The 16,892-nt window shown below is 37.8% G+C and overlaps 1 pseudogene across 1 annotated transcript; it reads left to right on the forward strand.

The window, feature by feature from the left end:
- Positions 1–20: 20 nt before the first annotated feature.
- Positions 21–16,512, forward strand: LOC148737358 (putative pre-mRNA-splicing factor ATP-dependent RNA helicase PRP1; annotated as a pseudogene). The gene is made up of 10 exons (XR_015996572.1): positions 21–246; positions 7,134–7,266; positions 8,617–8,862; positions 10,313–10,569; positions 10,908–11,166; positions 13,057–13,248; positions 13,348–13,470; positions 14,034–14,491; positions 15,073–15,196; positions 16,131–16,512. The product of XR_015996572.1 is annotated as a putative pre-mRNA-splicing factor ATP-dependent RNA helicase PRP1 (transcript).
- The last annotated feature ends 380 nt before the right edge of the window (positions 16,513–16,892 follow it).

The following is a 16,892-nucleotide window of genomic DNA, read 5'->3' on the forward strand; positions in this document are numbered from 1 at the left end:
TTAGTCTATTTTATGATCGCGGAGACTTGTGGGATAAAGAGATCAAAACGCGTGTCTTTTGCATTTCCTTAGCCGGCAAAATTCGATGGAAATCTCAGTGGCGCTTGTAGTAATATAACAGTTAGAGAACGTTTATTGGAATATTGGACTTTGATGTCCGTGCAAGATGTCGAAAAGGAGGTTAGATGTCGATAAGAACTCATCCAACTCGTTAACTACCGCGAAAAGGATTAAGGAGGAGTTGAGGTAGGCTGTGATAGGCTTATACTATTTTGCGAAACGAAACGAAACGAAACGAAACGAAATTATACTATTTTGCGAAACGAAACGAAACGAAACGAAATTTTGCGACATGGCGTTTTTTCGCCTTTAGTTAGCAAATATGTCCTCCTCGTCCGAAACAAAATATTTTCACCAATAAAATGATCAATATTTCTAAGAGCCTGCTCACCTCTCATTTTATTGACCATAGTAGAATTCGTTTCGCAAAGTAGTAATTTTTGACAGAATTACTATTTTGCGAAATGGCGTTTTTTCACCTTTATTCGCCAAATATGTCCTCTTCGTCCCAAACAAAATGTTTCCACCAATAAAATGATCAATGTTTCTAAGAGCATGGTGACCTCTCATTTTATTGACCATAACAGAACTCGTTTCGCAAAGTAGTAATTTTAACATAATTACTATTTCGCGAAATGGCGTTTTTTTCGCCTTTATTTAGCAGATATGTCCTCTTCGTCCGAAACAAAACGTTTCCACCAATAAAATGATCAATATTTCTAAGAGCCTGGTCACCTCTCATTTTATTGACCATAACAGAACTCGTTTCGGAAAGTAGTAATTTTAACATAATTACTATTTTGCGAAATGGCGTTTTTTCGCTTTTATTTAGCAAATATGCCCTCCTCGTCCGAAACAAAATGTGTCCACTAATAAAATGACCAATATTTCTAAGAGCCTGGTCACCTCTCATTTTATTAACTAAAATAGAACTCGTTTCGCAAAGTAGTAATTTTGACAGAATTACTATTTTGCGAAATGGCGTTTTTTCGCTTTTATTTAGCAAATATGTCCTCCTCGTCCGAAACAAAATGTGTCCACTGATAAAATGATCACTATTTCTAAGAGCCTGGTCACCTCTCATTTTATTGACCATAATAGAACTCGTTTCGCAAAGTAGTAATTTTGACAGAATTTCTATTTTGCGAAATGGCGTTTTTTTCACCATTATTTAGCAAATATGTCCTCTTTCCCCGAAACAAAATGAAAGACAACTACTTGTTTTTGTTCTCGATTGCTCTTTATTGGCTCGGAGTTTACTTTTTATTGTTGTTATAATTCTGTTTTCTATACTATTTTGCGAAACGAAACGAAACGAAATTTTGCAAGATTGCCTTTTTTCGCCTTTATTTAGCAAATATGCCCTCTTCGTCCGAAACAAAATGTTTCCACTAATAAAATGATCAATATTTCTAAGAGCCTGGTCACCTCTGGTCACCTTATAACGTATTTTCCTAGCAGTTTGACCAAACATCGAGCGTTAATTGAGTTCGGCTGGAATTGCCAGTCACGCATGTGGCTTGTTGGTCAGCTATAAAATCGAGTTGCGGCAACCATAAATAGAACAGAACAAAATACAAGGAATACAGAGCAGAATAGAAAACAGAATTATAACAACAATAAAGAGTAAAGTCCGAGCCAATAAAGAGCAATCGAGAACAAAAACAAGTAGTTGTCTTTCATTTTGTTTCGGGCAAAGAGGACATATTTGCTAAATAAAGGTGAAAAAAACGCCATTTCGCAAAATAGTAATTCTGTCAAAATTACTACTTTGCGAAACAAGTTTCTATCATGGTCAATAAATTGAGAGGTGACCAGGCTCTTAGAAAGATTGAACATTTTATTCGTGGACATATTTTGTTTCGGACGAAGAGGACATATTTGCTGAATAAAGGCAAAAAAACGCCATTTCGCAAAATAGTAATTCTGTCAAAATTACTACTTTGCGAAACGAGTTCTGTTATGGTCAATAAAATGAGAGGTGACCAGGCTCTTAGAAATATTGGTCATTTTATTAGTGGAAACATTTTGTTTCGGACGAGGAGGACATATTTGCTACATAAAAGCGAAAAAACGCCATTTCGCAAAATAGTAATTCTGTCAAAATTACTACTTTGCGAAACGAGTTCTGTTATGGTCAATAAAATGAGAGGTGACCAGGCTCTTAGAAATATTGATCATTTTATTAGTGGAAACATTTTGTTTCGGACGAAGAGGACATATTTACTAGATAAAGGCGAAAAAACGCCATTTCGCAAAATAGTAATTCTGTCAAAATTACTACTTTGCGAAACGAGTTCTGTTATGGTCAATAAAATGAGAGGTCACCAGGCTCTTAGAGACATTGACCTTTTTATTGGTGGAAACATTTTGTTTCGGACGAGGAGGACATATTTGCTGAATAAAGGTGAAAAAACGCCATTTCGCAAAATAGTAATTCTGTCAAAATTACTACTTTGCGAAACGAATTCTACTATGGTCAATAAAATGAGAGGTGAGCAGGCTCTTAAAAATATTGATCATTTTATTGGTGGAAACATTTTGTTTCGGACGAAGAGGACATATTTGCTAAATAAAGGCGAAAAAACGCCATTTCGCAAAATTTCGTTTCGTTTCGTTTCGTTTCGCAAAATAGTACAATTTCGTTTCGTTTCGTTTCGTTTCGCAAAATAGTATAAGCCGCTGTGATACATATGTAAAGGACAGCTTTTCAGGTTTGAATATCGCCGAGCTTAAATTAATCTGCAGCTGGTTTTGGTACAGAGACTTAAATAAATCTATCTCTTCGATCACAATCTTCCTCAGGAAGGCAGGGCTCTGGAAATATTTGAATCACAGCTTATCTGGTTTAATTGTGGCCGTTTCTCGAATCTGCACAGCTGTGAAATTATTATGCAAGACGGTATTTTCCAAATCTCGAAATCATAATTGATTTCACAGGAGGTTCCCTTGTGTTATATATACTTAAGGCTAGGAAATATTGGAAACGATTTTCTTGAATTGCTGTCTAAATTTGTTTCCGAATTGATTACTATTCGCGCGATAGAGAACACCAAAGACATCGAATTCCCCTCTCGTGGTTTTATTAACTCTAGTCTGAAAACTCACGTTAGGTCGATTAAATTCATACGTCTTTCACTGGATTAACAGGATAAGATTCTTTGCTTTAAGACAAACAAATAATGAAAAGGACAAAAACAAAAATTATAAAAAAAAAAAAAAAAAATCAACACATGTAGATAAGGAATTATTTTACTGTCAGAATGTCACAAGAAACTTCCAGTAATTCAGGCGATAGTTAGGTGAGACACGGAGAGATTACATGCCTATGCAAGTGCTGTTGGAGCTTTTTACTTGCCTTGGATGGGTAATTGTCTCTGTAGCTTTGTGTAACACATACTTGTAAGTTGCTGCTACCCTTCCCTTTCTTCTTGTTGCAATCGTTTTGTGTCAATTTACTTGGTCTTCAGCTGTTTTATTGGTAGGATGTTGTAGAGGTGGATGTCACTCATTTGGTTTTCACAGTCACTTGCTGCATCTGGTAGCCTGGAATTACGTTTGCTTAAATTTACTTTTCTATTGCCCTATATGTAGTGTTCATCACTGTGAAGTTCCTTCTCTTATCCTTAAATTATTCCTTAGTTCATATGTATGATTTTCATTTATTCATAGTTATTTACAAACCAAAGTGTTAGGCAACCAGCATACTGCGTTAAACATAGGAACACTTAGATGCTGAGATCCAAATCCCTGAACAATTGCTTTGATTCTCTGGCTTAATATATAAAATACACAAGAAACTATAATAAATTATATACAGAAAATAAAGTTTCTTACTAAAGAAATGCACATTGCTGACTCATAATACGTGTATGTAAGTGTCAAAAAGGTGTTGTAAACTGTCCATAGCATCTTAGTGATTTTGTTATTGTATTGCAATGGTGTAAGGCTAACAAAAAATTGTAGAATCTTTAATAATGTCATTGTCATTCCATAAAACATCAAACCTAAACTTAAAAATGAGCTTATTGAAGTGAATTTATAAGTGCAAAGGTTGGTGCAGGCGAGTTGGTACCAGGACAGGGCTTGATACTAATGGTAGCCCACTAGCCACAGACTAGAAGTGACTAGAGAACTTGAAGTGAATTTATAAGTGCAAAGGTTGGTGCAGGCGAGTTGGTACCAGGACAGGGCTTGATACTAATGGTAGCCCACTAGCCACAGACTACAGTAGAAATTCAGTTTTGAAAAGTGGTTTTTGATTTCCACATGCCAGTTTGGCAGTAAACAAACTGAAATTATAAAAGCATCTAAGATGTCACTAGTCACTTGGCTAGAAAGTTGAAAAGTTAGTGTCAAAAATGCAAGCCCTGCCAGGGAGAAATGTTGCGATACCATAAACCTTCCCACCCCTTAAATCTAGAATAATTCAAAAGAAAATTCTCTCTGACCTATTGTCAGAAGTATAATTGTGACCGGGCACAGGATTTCGTACACTAACGCTTTTCCGTTAAACGGGTAAAAATAAACGGTTTGTAAACAGATAGTAAACGGGTAGTAAGAGCATTTAAACGGTTTGCATGTCCATTTCAACGAATAGTCCAAAGCGTTAAACGGTAGAGCAAAGTCCAAAAACGGATTCTGTAAACCGTTAAAAGGCCGAGATAAAAAAAAAATAAACGGATGGCTTAAAACGTTAAACGGTTGAACAACATCTATAATTATTTTATGGATAGCTCAAAACATTAAATGGATGGACAAAAACCTTGAACGGATGAGGAGGGCTAAAGAACAGCGGGAAGCCATGCACATATCGATCAGAAACCGTTGCGAACAATTATACGAATTGTTCATGCGGAACACTGACGTTTCATGCTAATAATATTCGACTGACAACAATAGAAAACTAAGTAAAATTAAATTACTAGCCTGCAATTAAGCTATCCACTGGCGAGTGAAGCGAGCAGAGAGCAAGTCTCGCACTGGAGAGCTCGCAGTGCATTTGAAAATTTGCATGAGCAGAGGAAGCAATCTGTCAATCATACCATGTGGACTGAACATTCTCGACAGAAAGAACATAGAATTGAGAAGCAAAGTGGTTTTTTTTTCATGTTCCTACATTGTTTCTTCTACGTATTGACTGAAATGAAAACGCACCATCAAGTGAAAAACGTTAAGAAATGCCGCTGATTTTGTAGATTTCACCGTCGGTTAATTGAAACAATTTTGCATACGCATGTAACAAAACTCAACTTTCTTTCGGTCGTGTTTCATCTAGCATTCGATTTCGTAAAGTAATGTGTAATTACAGCTTTTATGAAGCAATTTCTGTTTCCTTTCAATCGATGGAAATAACAGATGAGAAACTCGATAGCCACAGATTTTGTAAATTTTGCCATACACGTCAATCGAAATAAATTTGCATAATCATGAAAACAAATCTCGCTCTCCTCGTTAAACGGATGCAAGTAACCATTAAACAAATGTATTTCATTTTAAACGGATAGGTTAACCGTTTAAACGTTTTGTCGAAAACGTTCAACAGATGAGCAAAGCGTTTAAACGCTTTAATGATCCGTTTTAGATGGATGGTAAACGGATAGTAAACGGATTGATTCGTTAAACGGTAAAGCGTTAGTGTACGAAATCCTGTGCCCGGTCACAATTTATGTACACTATACCTCCTGATGCATTTTGGTCTCTTTTCCGTTGGTAGTAATCCAAGCAATCTTGGTGGAAAGATCAATCCTTTCAATGGGAAGCTATTCTCAGACAAATATTTTGACATTCTAAAGAAGAGAATCGAGCTACCAGTATGAGAGTACAGAGAAAAATTCATGGAAACCATGAAGGAAAAACAAGCTTTTGTTCTTGTTGGCGAGACTGGATCTGGTAAAACAACCCAGGTAATAGTTACATGTAGTATTTATTTGCTTTGACAAAGGGCAAACACTTGAAACCCTTTACAGTGAGCATTTTGCATTATCAACCAATGTAATAACACTAAATTATCTTAGTAGTTTATGAGAAATTGGGTTAAATTGTACTCCTTATCAGATGAACTGTGGTTGGGGAAATTTGAGGAATTAGAGACTGTAAATATTTGGAAGAATTCAGGCTTCAGTTGGGCGTAAGGGATGCCTACTACATGTAGATACTAGTTAGTGTTGGTACAAATTCCAGCTGAGCTGCTGTGTGAAGCTAATTAAGGGAAGTGAGGTACATTTTAACAGATATTTTTTCCTTGTTCCTTGTAAATATAGTAGGGTCTCAACTGTTGTTGGTGTAAACTAAGTGTTTACCATGCATGCAAACAAAGTAAGTCTGTTCAGGTTTTTGGATTGAAGAGCACTCGATCACCATTTCCTCTCAGGCAAATTTGTTTTTTTTGTATTCTATACAGTTCCACTCTCTCTTTGCAGGGCTCAACACCAACTTTTCAACTTACTAGCCAAGTGGCTGGTGACATCTTAGATGTTACGACAATGTCAGTTCGTTTACTAGCCAAACTGGCTAGTGGAAACCGAAAACCACTACCCAAAACTGAATTTCTACTAGTCTGTGGCTAGTGGGCTACCATTAGTGTCCAGCCCTGCCTTGGCAGTGTAACAGACACTTTATTTTAATACTATGAAATGGTAATCATTAGGATCAACTTGTTTCTCACGATTACAGGCAGATAACACACCCAAGACTAAGTATTCCTAGGCTGTGTATTGTCTTGTATGTTGCATTGTTTTGCATTACTGTAAGTGCAGTTTGTAAAGAAAAAAGAAAAACAATTTTGACATTTGGGAACTTGGCTTGACTAAGTTGCCAAGTTTGGGGTGTGTCTTATAACCGAGTGCATCTTATAACCAAATAAATACAGCAATTAAGTAGTTAGGAGAATTTGGTTAGGTCAAAATGAAAATCACTAGTGGGAGATAGAGCGTTAAAAAACAGGAAGGAAAAGGGTGTGAGAAAATGCAATTTAAGGTTTAAGTTTGGCCTTTAGCTCTGTCTCAGATGTCTGAACAAATGAGATAATCATTCCTGACTGTAATTTAAAGCTCATTTTAATTTGTTTCCAGGTACATGACAGATGGTATGTTGTTGCGTGAGGCAATGACTGATCCTCTACTAGATCGTTATGCAGTCATTCTTCTTGATGAGGCTCACGAGAGAACTCTTGCTACTGATATGCTCATGGGTCTACTGAAAGAGGTACAGTGTGTGCATGCATCTGGAGATTTCATATTCTTCTTACAAGGCAACAAAACTGTTGACACATTGACCTATTGAACCCGCCTGTTACTTCATTGTCAATCTCTTTTGTCCTAACTGTAAGTTACGTGGTAATCGCTTTCCCCCAAATCATTTTTCATCATCAGGGCTCAACACTAATGGTAGCCCACCAGCCACAGACTAGTAGAAATTCTGTTTTGGCTAGTGGTTTTTTTTATTTCCACCTGCCAGTTTAACTGGTAAGCAAGCTGAAGTTGTCGTAACATCAAAGATGTCACTAGCAACTTGGCTAGTAAGTTGAAAAGTTGGTGTCAAGCCCTGATCTTGCTATTGTCAGTGATATTTTTGCTACAAATAGGCAACTTTGAATTAGGGAAGGGGTGCTTTCAGTGATTTGCAGTGTGGTACAGATAGTGGTGTTACTTTACACATAAGAGAACTGTTTAAACACAAGGGGTCGGTTATTTGTACAAGGTCCTACCAAAAACATGGTTTTAGTCAACCAGTGGGCCTTACATACAATCAAAGATGTCACTAGCAACTTGGCTAGTAAGTTGAAAAGTTGGTGTCAAGCCCTGATCTTGCTATTGTCAGTGATATTTTTGCTCCAAATAGGCAACTTTGAATTAGGTAAGGGGTGCTTTCAGTGATTTGCAGTGTGGTACAGATAGTGGTGTTACTTTACACATAAGTGAACTGTTTAAAGACAAAGGGTCGGTTATTTGTACAAGGTCCTACCAAAAACATGGTTTTGGTCAATCAAGTGGGCCTTAGGTTTCCCTTCAAATGGATCAAGTGAACTAAATACATGTAAATGTTCTTTCCACTGTCAGCTTTTGACCCTCTTGACACTGTTCACAAAAATACATGTTCAGACAAATAGGTAATTAATTTTGGCAATATCAACTAAGTTGAAAAGTAAATTGGCCACCGTAAAGAGTTAGAAAACTGATGTTTCAAGGGTTAGCCCTTTGTCATTCACTCTGACAAAGGGCTAACACTTGAAATGTCAACTTTTTAACTCTTTGCGGCGGCCAATTTACATTTCAACTTAGTTGATATTACCTTATTACCTTATTACCCACACCAATGCGGCAACATAGTTTCTTTAGAAACTTACCCCCTTTGTTCAGATAAATGGTTTGGTGCTAAATTGAAGATAATGTAGAAAGCAGTTTTGTTCAACAATGGCTAAAATTTGTTTAAATAATCAGACCGTTGTGCCTTGTAATAATGATGCTGATTGTACACGTGCAGGTGACAGTGCATTGGTCCGCTGTTACACCTGTAACTTACAGGAGTTGTATAAAATGCGTCGGTTTTCCACAGGTTGTGCGACAGAGACATGACCTGAAGATCATAATCATGAGTGCCACCTGGGATGCTGGGAAATTTCAGGAATATTTTGATGAATGTCCACTCATGACAATCCCTGGACGAACATATCCCGTAGAGATCTTTTACACTCCTGAACCTGAACGAGACAACTTGGAGGCAGCCATTGGAACAGTGGTACAGATTCACATGTGTGAGGAAGTGGAGGGTGACATTTTGTTGTTTCTTACTGGGCAAGAGGTGTGTGTTCAAAGTTCTTGATGCACTGTTGAGTTTAAATTGGCATGTTTTGTTTAATTCTTAAACACCCTTTCACTACCAAGGTATCATTGGTAACTCTCTCTACTGTCTGTCATTCAATTCTTATGATGTCATTTAAGAGAATTTGGTAGATGATCAATTACTGTAATCTCCAACCGTTTACCAGCATGGCCAATTGCATACAGTGAAAAAAAAAGTCAATAGATTACCCGCACTGGTGGATAACCCACACCTTAAAAGCTAAGGAAATTTGTACAAAACTGCTATAGAATTCACATGGTTGCATACTTGACAGAATGCAAATTCGTGGCCACATTTTGTGTGAACGATCATTCAGTGCCATGTTGATTTATTGATTTCTCAAAAAAATCGATATCTCTGGTTCTACTGGGCTTAACAAGTCCCTAAAGCGGGAAAATTCTCTTCAGCTCAAGGTAGTGTTGACTGGAAATTTGTCACTGACACGCCGGTTATCCTTGGTTTATTTTTGTCACCATCAAGGTTTTGTTTACATGCATGCAGAGAGTAACTTGTTCGTCGCACAACTAATTGTCTGTGAAATAAACTTGATTGGGCATCATATTTTCGTGCTGCTTTGTGGCACTCTTAATACAATAAAATTCACCTGAGAGGTGGAATCGCAGGTAGGTGAGAATTTTTTCAATTCAACCGCCAGTAGATTTCAAAATTGTCACATAACCCACACCTCTCTATTACCCGCAGTGGCGTGTGTTAAAGGCAAAAATCAACAGATTACACGAGGGTAAACGTCCAGAAATTACGGTAATAGTCCCCTGATCAATATTTTTTCTTTATTCCCATCACTTGTCTTCTTGATATTGTATTGTCATTGTAAGGAGAAATTCTGTCTTGGTCACTCGTGGGAGCTAAAGAGTTAAACTCCTAAGAGTGATAAGCATCTAACTCTCCCAACAACGTCACCCCTGAATCAAACAATTAAGGTCACGAGAATATTTAAAATGACCACAACTTAGAAAGCTCTTGATTGTTCAGAAAAAATTATCCATGTCAGCACCTTAGGAAATGTATAAGAGAAAAACAATGCCGATGTAAGGATGTAGTGGGTGAAAGGTGCTCAAATTTCAACTTCTAAATTGCATTTACTTTAAAAAATTCTTTGATTAGAATGACTGCAGAGTTGATTAACATTAGGCCTGAAATTAAGAAAAAATATCCTTTATCAGCTTTTGGTGTGTAATTGGCAAAAGTGGTTCAAGTAGATGACTTTTAGTTCCACTTTTTTAAACTAGAACTTAAAGTGCTATTTAACCCTAGCTTTGAAGGACCATTCATTCTTGAATGACATTTTGCAACAAATACGAGTATTGTATTAATTTTTTGCAGTTTGTATATAATAAACTAAGTTAAAAGTAGCCTTTCAACATTATACTTTACTCTCTCCATTTAGGAAATTGAAGAAGCATGTAAGAGACTGAAGAAGGAAATTGATAACCTGGGACCTGAAGTAGGCGAGCTCTGCTGCATCCCCCTCTGTATTCAACTCTTCCTCCACAGCAGCAGCAGCGCATCTTTGACGCTCCTTCAGCAAAAGGCCCTAATGGTGCCATTGGGCACAAGCGCGTGGTGTCCACCAACATTGCTCAAACATCTCTTACCATTGATGGTGTGGTGTTTGTTATAGATCCTGGATTTTCCATGCAGAAGGTCTGTCTTACTTCAGTATTTGATCACTTTCTACTTTTCACAAAGTATTTTACCGTGTTTCTTGTCTCTTAACAGGCATGGGACAAAGAAAATGTTCTGAGTTCCCTTAAGGAATCCAACCCCAGACGGTTGGATTCAGTGTGCAGGTTTAATTCCTCATGGGGTCTCAGAACTTTTTCTCTGTCCCATGTTTGTGACAAGATCAAAAAATATCAATAGCTTTTTCTTACAAAGCTCAAAAATATACATCTTTCTAATTCTGCATATAATTTTTTTATTGTTCCTTATCAAGGTTGACTGAGTATAAAGTCATTTTGTCTTTGGTTTGTCTATAATAGGTGTACAATCCCCATATCCGTGTAGAGTCACTGTTAGTTTCTGCTATATCAAAAGCCAGTTCACAGCAGAGAGCTGGCTGTGCTGGTCGTACATGTCCTGGCAAGTGTTTCAGATTGTACACAGAGGAAGCTTATCAAACTGAAATGCAAGACAATACCTACCCTGAGATCCTGAGGTCCAACCTTGGTACTGTGGTGCTACAGCTGAAGAAGTTGGGCATTGATGACTTGGTGCATTTTGACTTCATGGATCCTCCTGGTAAGTTCAGTACTTGTGAGCAAGCTGGTACATGTGTATTGGCCCTTGATTTGTGGTGATTCCCATCCTCGGAGACCCAGGGGCTCTGAGTCAATTTCAAGTTAAGGGCAGAAGAGCCCCTGGGGACATTGTCTTACAAGACTAGTTCCAAACGGTCGCAGTCACTCTGGCATCTGATTGGTGCCAGAAAATCTTTGTGTTTTTCTGCCCAATCAGAGTGAAGTGTCCTTTGGAGTCCTCTCATGTGTTTTAACACGCACATATACAACAAGCTCTGTTGCTCGCTATATTTGTTTCGGCCGTGCGACGAAGCTTTGCCCGAGGTGAAAAGTTTCAGTCTCAGCACACAGTGTAAGAGAAATCGATCAGATTGTCCGTGAAATCTTACCGGAAATTATACTGAATACTTTCACAGGTATCACAAGAGAACGTGTTTAAAAGTTTGCGAGGTTCATATAAAACATAATGGTTGCAAGCATTGATATGTTACTTTAAATGTTAGATGAGATGTAAGCCTAAATCTCTCAAGATTTTTTGTATAATTTGCTGTAACTGAAACTTTTCAATCCCGTAAAGCTATTTCGTCGCAAGGGCCAGGCAGGTATGTCGAGCAACTCGCACTTACGCAACTATTTGTGCACGCCCGGCCAAAATCTAATGTGATCTTCGCTTGCAAAAAAAGAAAAGCTAAACGTGGAAACTTTTGTTTATTAGATGTGGGTAGATAACCCTGTACTAAGCTGACATTTACAATAAGGAAAGCTTGCCCTTTCCATCCAAGATTTCTTGGTCCAGTTGGTTTTGTTTTCCCCAATGAAAGCTGCATCGATTCCCAATGATCAAAGGTGTTTAACTTGGTCTTCAACAATCGACAAAAGAGTTGAAATGACAATGACCAAGGGACTAGAACAGAATCTGTGGCCTTTCGAGCTCAAGAATTTGAACACTCTACACAGCAGTTGAAAGATTAAACTTTTTCCAAACCCCTTCCGTAACTGTCCGAAAACATGTCTCCTTTCCACGATGTTCTCGATGATTAGTTTTTTTTTCAGATTTTAATTAGCTAACTGGAAACACAGCTAAGCTTTCTTTAAGCGCTTGCTGAAGGTCGTCCACGAACTTAACGTTCTCTGCAACCTTGGCCATATTGCGAAAGACTTTACTATATAGCAACGAGTAGAATTTGGTGCACACAGAAAGCTACGTAAGCGTAAGCGCCAGGTGCTTGACATACCTGTGTGGCCCGTGCGACGAAATAACTTCACGGGATTGGAAAAGTCTCAGTCTCAACAAATTGTACAAAAAATCTTGAAAGATTTAGGCTTACATCTCATCTAACGTTTAAAGCGACATATCAATGCCTGCAACTATTATGTTTTACACGAACCTCGCAAACTTTCAAACACGTTCTCTTGTGATACCTGTGAAAGTATTCAGTGTATTTTCCGGTAAGATTTGTCGGACAATCTGATCCATTTCTCTTACATTGTGTGCGGAGACTGAAACTTTTCACCTCAGGCAAAGCTTTATCGTACAACCCAAACAAGCATAGCGAGCAACAGAGCTTGTTGTATGTGTGCATGTTCAAACACACGAAAGGACTCCAAAGGACACTTCACTCTGATTGGACAGAAAAACACAAAGATTTTCTGGCACCAATCAGATGCCAGAACAACTGCGACCATTTGGAACTAGTCTTGTACGACAATGTCCCCAGGGGCTCTTCTGCCCTTAACTTGAAATTGACTCACAGCCCCTGGGTCTCCGAGGATGGGTGATTCCCAGAAGTGTCATTTTCTAAGGAATAGCTCACAGTCTTGCAAGTAAAAGGTTGCGTACTAGCCAATCAAAGAAAGCTAAGATTTCATTCTTTTTTTGTCAATTTGATAGCACCAGAAACTTTGATGAGAGCACTTCAACTGCTGAACTATCTTGGTGCCCTTGATGACAATGGAGACCTCGTATTACTGGGCTCCATGATGGCAGAGTTTCCACTCGACCCTCAACTTGCCAAGATGGTGATTGCCAGTTGTGACCACAATTGTTCTAATGAAATTCTCTCCATTACTGCCATGTTATCAGGTATACAGATATCAAGTCAACCTGTTGATTTACTTAAAAATACTTTTTGATAAATTGTTATCATTATAATTTATGAATGATCCTGGCTCTGTTTGTTAGTTCCTCAGGTGTTTTTGAGACCAAATGAAGCTAAGAAGGCAGCTGATGAAGCCAAGATGAAGTTTGCTCACATTGATGGAGATCACCTGACCTTGCTGAATGTTTACCATGCATACAAACAAAGTGAGTTTGACTTGTAACCTCTACTTACACTCTATGCCAAGCTTTTTGATGTTCTTGTTTGTACAATGATAACTAAAAAAACCACCTACTAATCTTGTCCTCCTAGTCCTTTCTGTACATTATGGAACCTTGTTTTTTTTCTCCTTGGGGGAAGATTTCAATTTAAACCTTTCACTGCCAAGATCTCATTTCTAATTCTTCTTACTCTCTATCACACAGTTCTTGTAATGTTAGTGTGGAGAATTTGGTATTGGATCAACTCATTGGCTTCTCTATTCTCATCACTTGTCTGCTTGTTATTGTATTGAAGTTGTAAGCCGAGAAATTCTGTCTTGGTCACTCGTGGGAGTCAAAGGATTAAACTTATTTGCAGATAATCTGACAATTCAGGTTCATGAGTAACATTGCACTTACCAGTATAATGTACCAGTAACTCTTTGTTTGAGTTCTAGTGCAGAAATTGGAGCAGTTTTCTTTCTGCTGTTTGGGGGCTGGCTTGACACAGTCAAAGCCCAAAGATGTCCTTGGCTATTTCAAACAAAACTTTTTATCCTTATTTTTAGACCACGAAGATACACAGTGGTGTTATGATAATTTTATCCAACATCGTTCTCTCAAATCGGCTGATAATGTGAGACAGCAACTTACCAGGATCATGGACAGGTTCAACTTTGCACGACGTAGCACTGACTTCAACAGTTTCATATGTGGTTGAAAATTACATCAGCAATTTGGACAGTGTAAAATTATGTTTGGCTACAATCAGGTTCTCTTTTGATGCTGCCAACATGTGTACAAGTAATTTGAGTACAGAATGTCCTACCAAAATGAAGAGTGGTTAGAAATGACATTTGTTCGCCAAACTGATGCAGCACAGTAACCTTATTTGAAGTACTTCAGATACTGACCATTAAATCTGTGAATCCTACCTCCCCACCCATCTCTCCCACTTAACTGTTGTGATGAGTAGGTGGCTCAGTTGGAGAGGTCTGGACACTACCTTACTGTCAAAGACAACCAGGTGAGATATTAACATATTCCCTTTACTTACAGCACACGATTACAGTATCTAGAGGTCATAATTATAGTAATAGTACAACACTCTTTTAGCCTTGTTTTCATGTTGTGAAAATCCAAGCCAATTAGCAATTTCACTGTTTCCCAACTGTCCCAGATTTCTCTGATGTACCAGGAGATTGACAGATGTCTTTGCTAGATTCTTGGGTACACTGTTTTTCTTTGTGATGGGGGGGTACTGAAGCTAAGCAACTAGAGGACTGGTAACAAGCTAAACTATTGACATCACTGACAGTAAAAAACGAAGCTGTCGTTGTGAAGGATCACCGATGCATCATGCTGAGAGTAGATAACTCCATGGGAAGGAACCCTCCAAATGTGTGGCTTCATAGCTCAGTTGTCAGTAGGGCCAAATAGTACCTGGGAGGCATGGGATCAAATCCCATCAGTCTGAGTTTTTTCCAGGCTCCTTTTCAGCAATTGTTAAAACTCCAATACAACTGCAAGGATCATTGCTTTGATTGATTTTTATCCGCAGGTCAATTGAAATTTATTTCACTATAATTATTATTTATCAACCATTAGGTGGTACAACTGCATCCATCAACTTGTTTGGATCACAAGCTTGAGTGAGTGTAGTACAATGAGTTTGTTTTGACCACCAAGAGCTACATTCGGACCTATATAGACAAAAAGCTTGACCAGTAAGGTTAGTGGTACTCAAGGGTTTCTTGAGTGTATTGATTTGGGGTGTTTACACAATAACCCTTTGTGACTGATCTGTGAAATGTTGTCACGAGTGCAAAAAAAACAAATTCAACTGAATCTTGGTCAACTAAGGTGCATTAGAGCATTTACATGGAAATTCACCATAGAAATTGATCTATATTATTATCATCATCATTATTATTATTATTATTATTATTATTACTATTATTATTATTGTTATGACTGTGATCTCCGGCAATTGACGACGTTATCTTTGTTTTCATCAAGACCTACTAGGAGGATTTAGTTTCTTTCTTGCCATGTTTTAGGTCAGGTGTCGTTTTTGTATAAGGTACAAGACCTGTTACAACAGTATCAAGCAAGATGACTTTATGAATCACGCATCAAGCTTTTTTTTATGGTGGCTCACTTATCGCACCATGAAGAAGACACTCTGCTGTGGTGTCAGTCTGTTTAACAATTAGATTCCATGTCGCCATGCATCTGTTCTGTTATAGGTGACAGATGAAGTCAAAATAGTGGTACGAACAAAGAGTGGAGCACTTGGCACTGCTGAGTGTAACTGAATGTTCTTACCACATTTTCACATCTTCTGTGATCTGTAATTGAAAAGTCACACTGCAACATGAATTCTGTCTGTTTTGTATAATAATAAAGTAAAAAAACTTTCAATTATGCTGTGGTGAATGTGTCTGCCCTCCAATAGACCAATCATAGTTCAGCTTACTATATGAACAACAAGATGTAACATTATTGCAGAAGGCTTGACACAGGAGTGCATTAGAACAGTGGATAGAATCAATTAAGCCTAGAATGCATAAGAGACCTTTTGGAAACCTCAGGAGAACCTATGAACCTCTTGAATGACTGTTGTAAGACATTTTAAGAAAGCTTCCTGCTTGATTTTTGTACAGGTTGGTGAAGATTGCACCCCAGTACTATGAAACCAAGCATGTCATGGAAAGGATTGTAGAGAGGTTACAGAAGAACAGATGAAACTTCAAATGAACTGTGGACAACCTCATTAAGAAAAAAATAAAACATGTGAAAGAAAGAACTTGTAAAAAGCCTTATTGCTAAGAAAATCATGCCATCATCTTGATTTGGTTCTTTCTAACTTAAAAGTAAAACTAGATATGCTTCTGTTTTTCCTCTGTTTGCTTCCTGAGATCTTTCCTCCGAAGTTTTTTCAGCTAATGATATAGAAACAGTAACATTCAAGAAAAGACTCATAGGCCATCCAAGCATGTTAAACAGTTTGCAGCTCCAAATAAAACCTGCTCCCTAAATCCTTTAGTTGCTGATTTGTAACTTGTTGCTGTACATAGCTTTCAATCGCTTTCAATGTCTTTTTACTGTTAACTTTGAAACTTCAGAGACTGATTTAAACTCTCCCCTTCGGCTGCCTTAAATATTCTTGTAAATCAGCAAAGTGATTTCACCCATTAGTTAAGTTATTCCCTTTACCTATTTTCTGATAGTAGTGGAGATAATGTGGCAAGAAGGAGTTGCATGTTCATTACCTCTTGGCATTTACGGGTGAAGTAATCAGCATGCATCTGAGTTCTACAAACTGGCTTGATTTGCAGGTCAGGGATCTTTAACCGAAATTTTTCCCACTCCTTGGTAAATGAAACAATTGAAAAATTGCTTAGTAAAATCCAAGGAACACACTT

Source organism: Stylophora pistillata, chromosome 2 (genome assembly GCF_964205215.1).
Source record: "Stylophora pistillata chromosome 2, jaStyPist1.2, whole genome shotgun sequence".
Taxonomy (NCBI): domain Eukaryota; kingdom Metazoa; phylum Cnidaria; class Anthozoa; order Scleractinia; family Pocilloporidae; genus Stylophora; species Stylophora pistillata.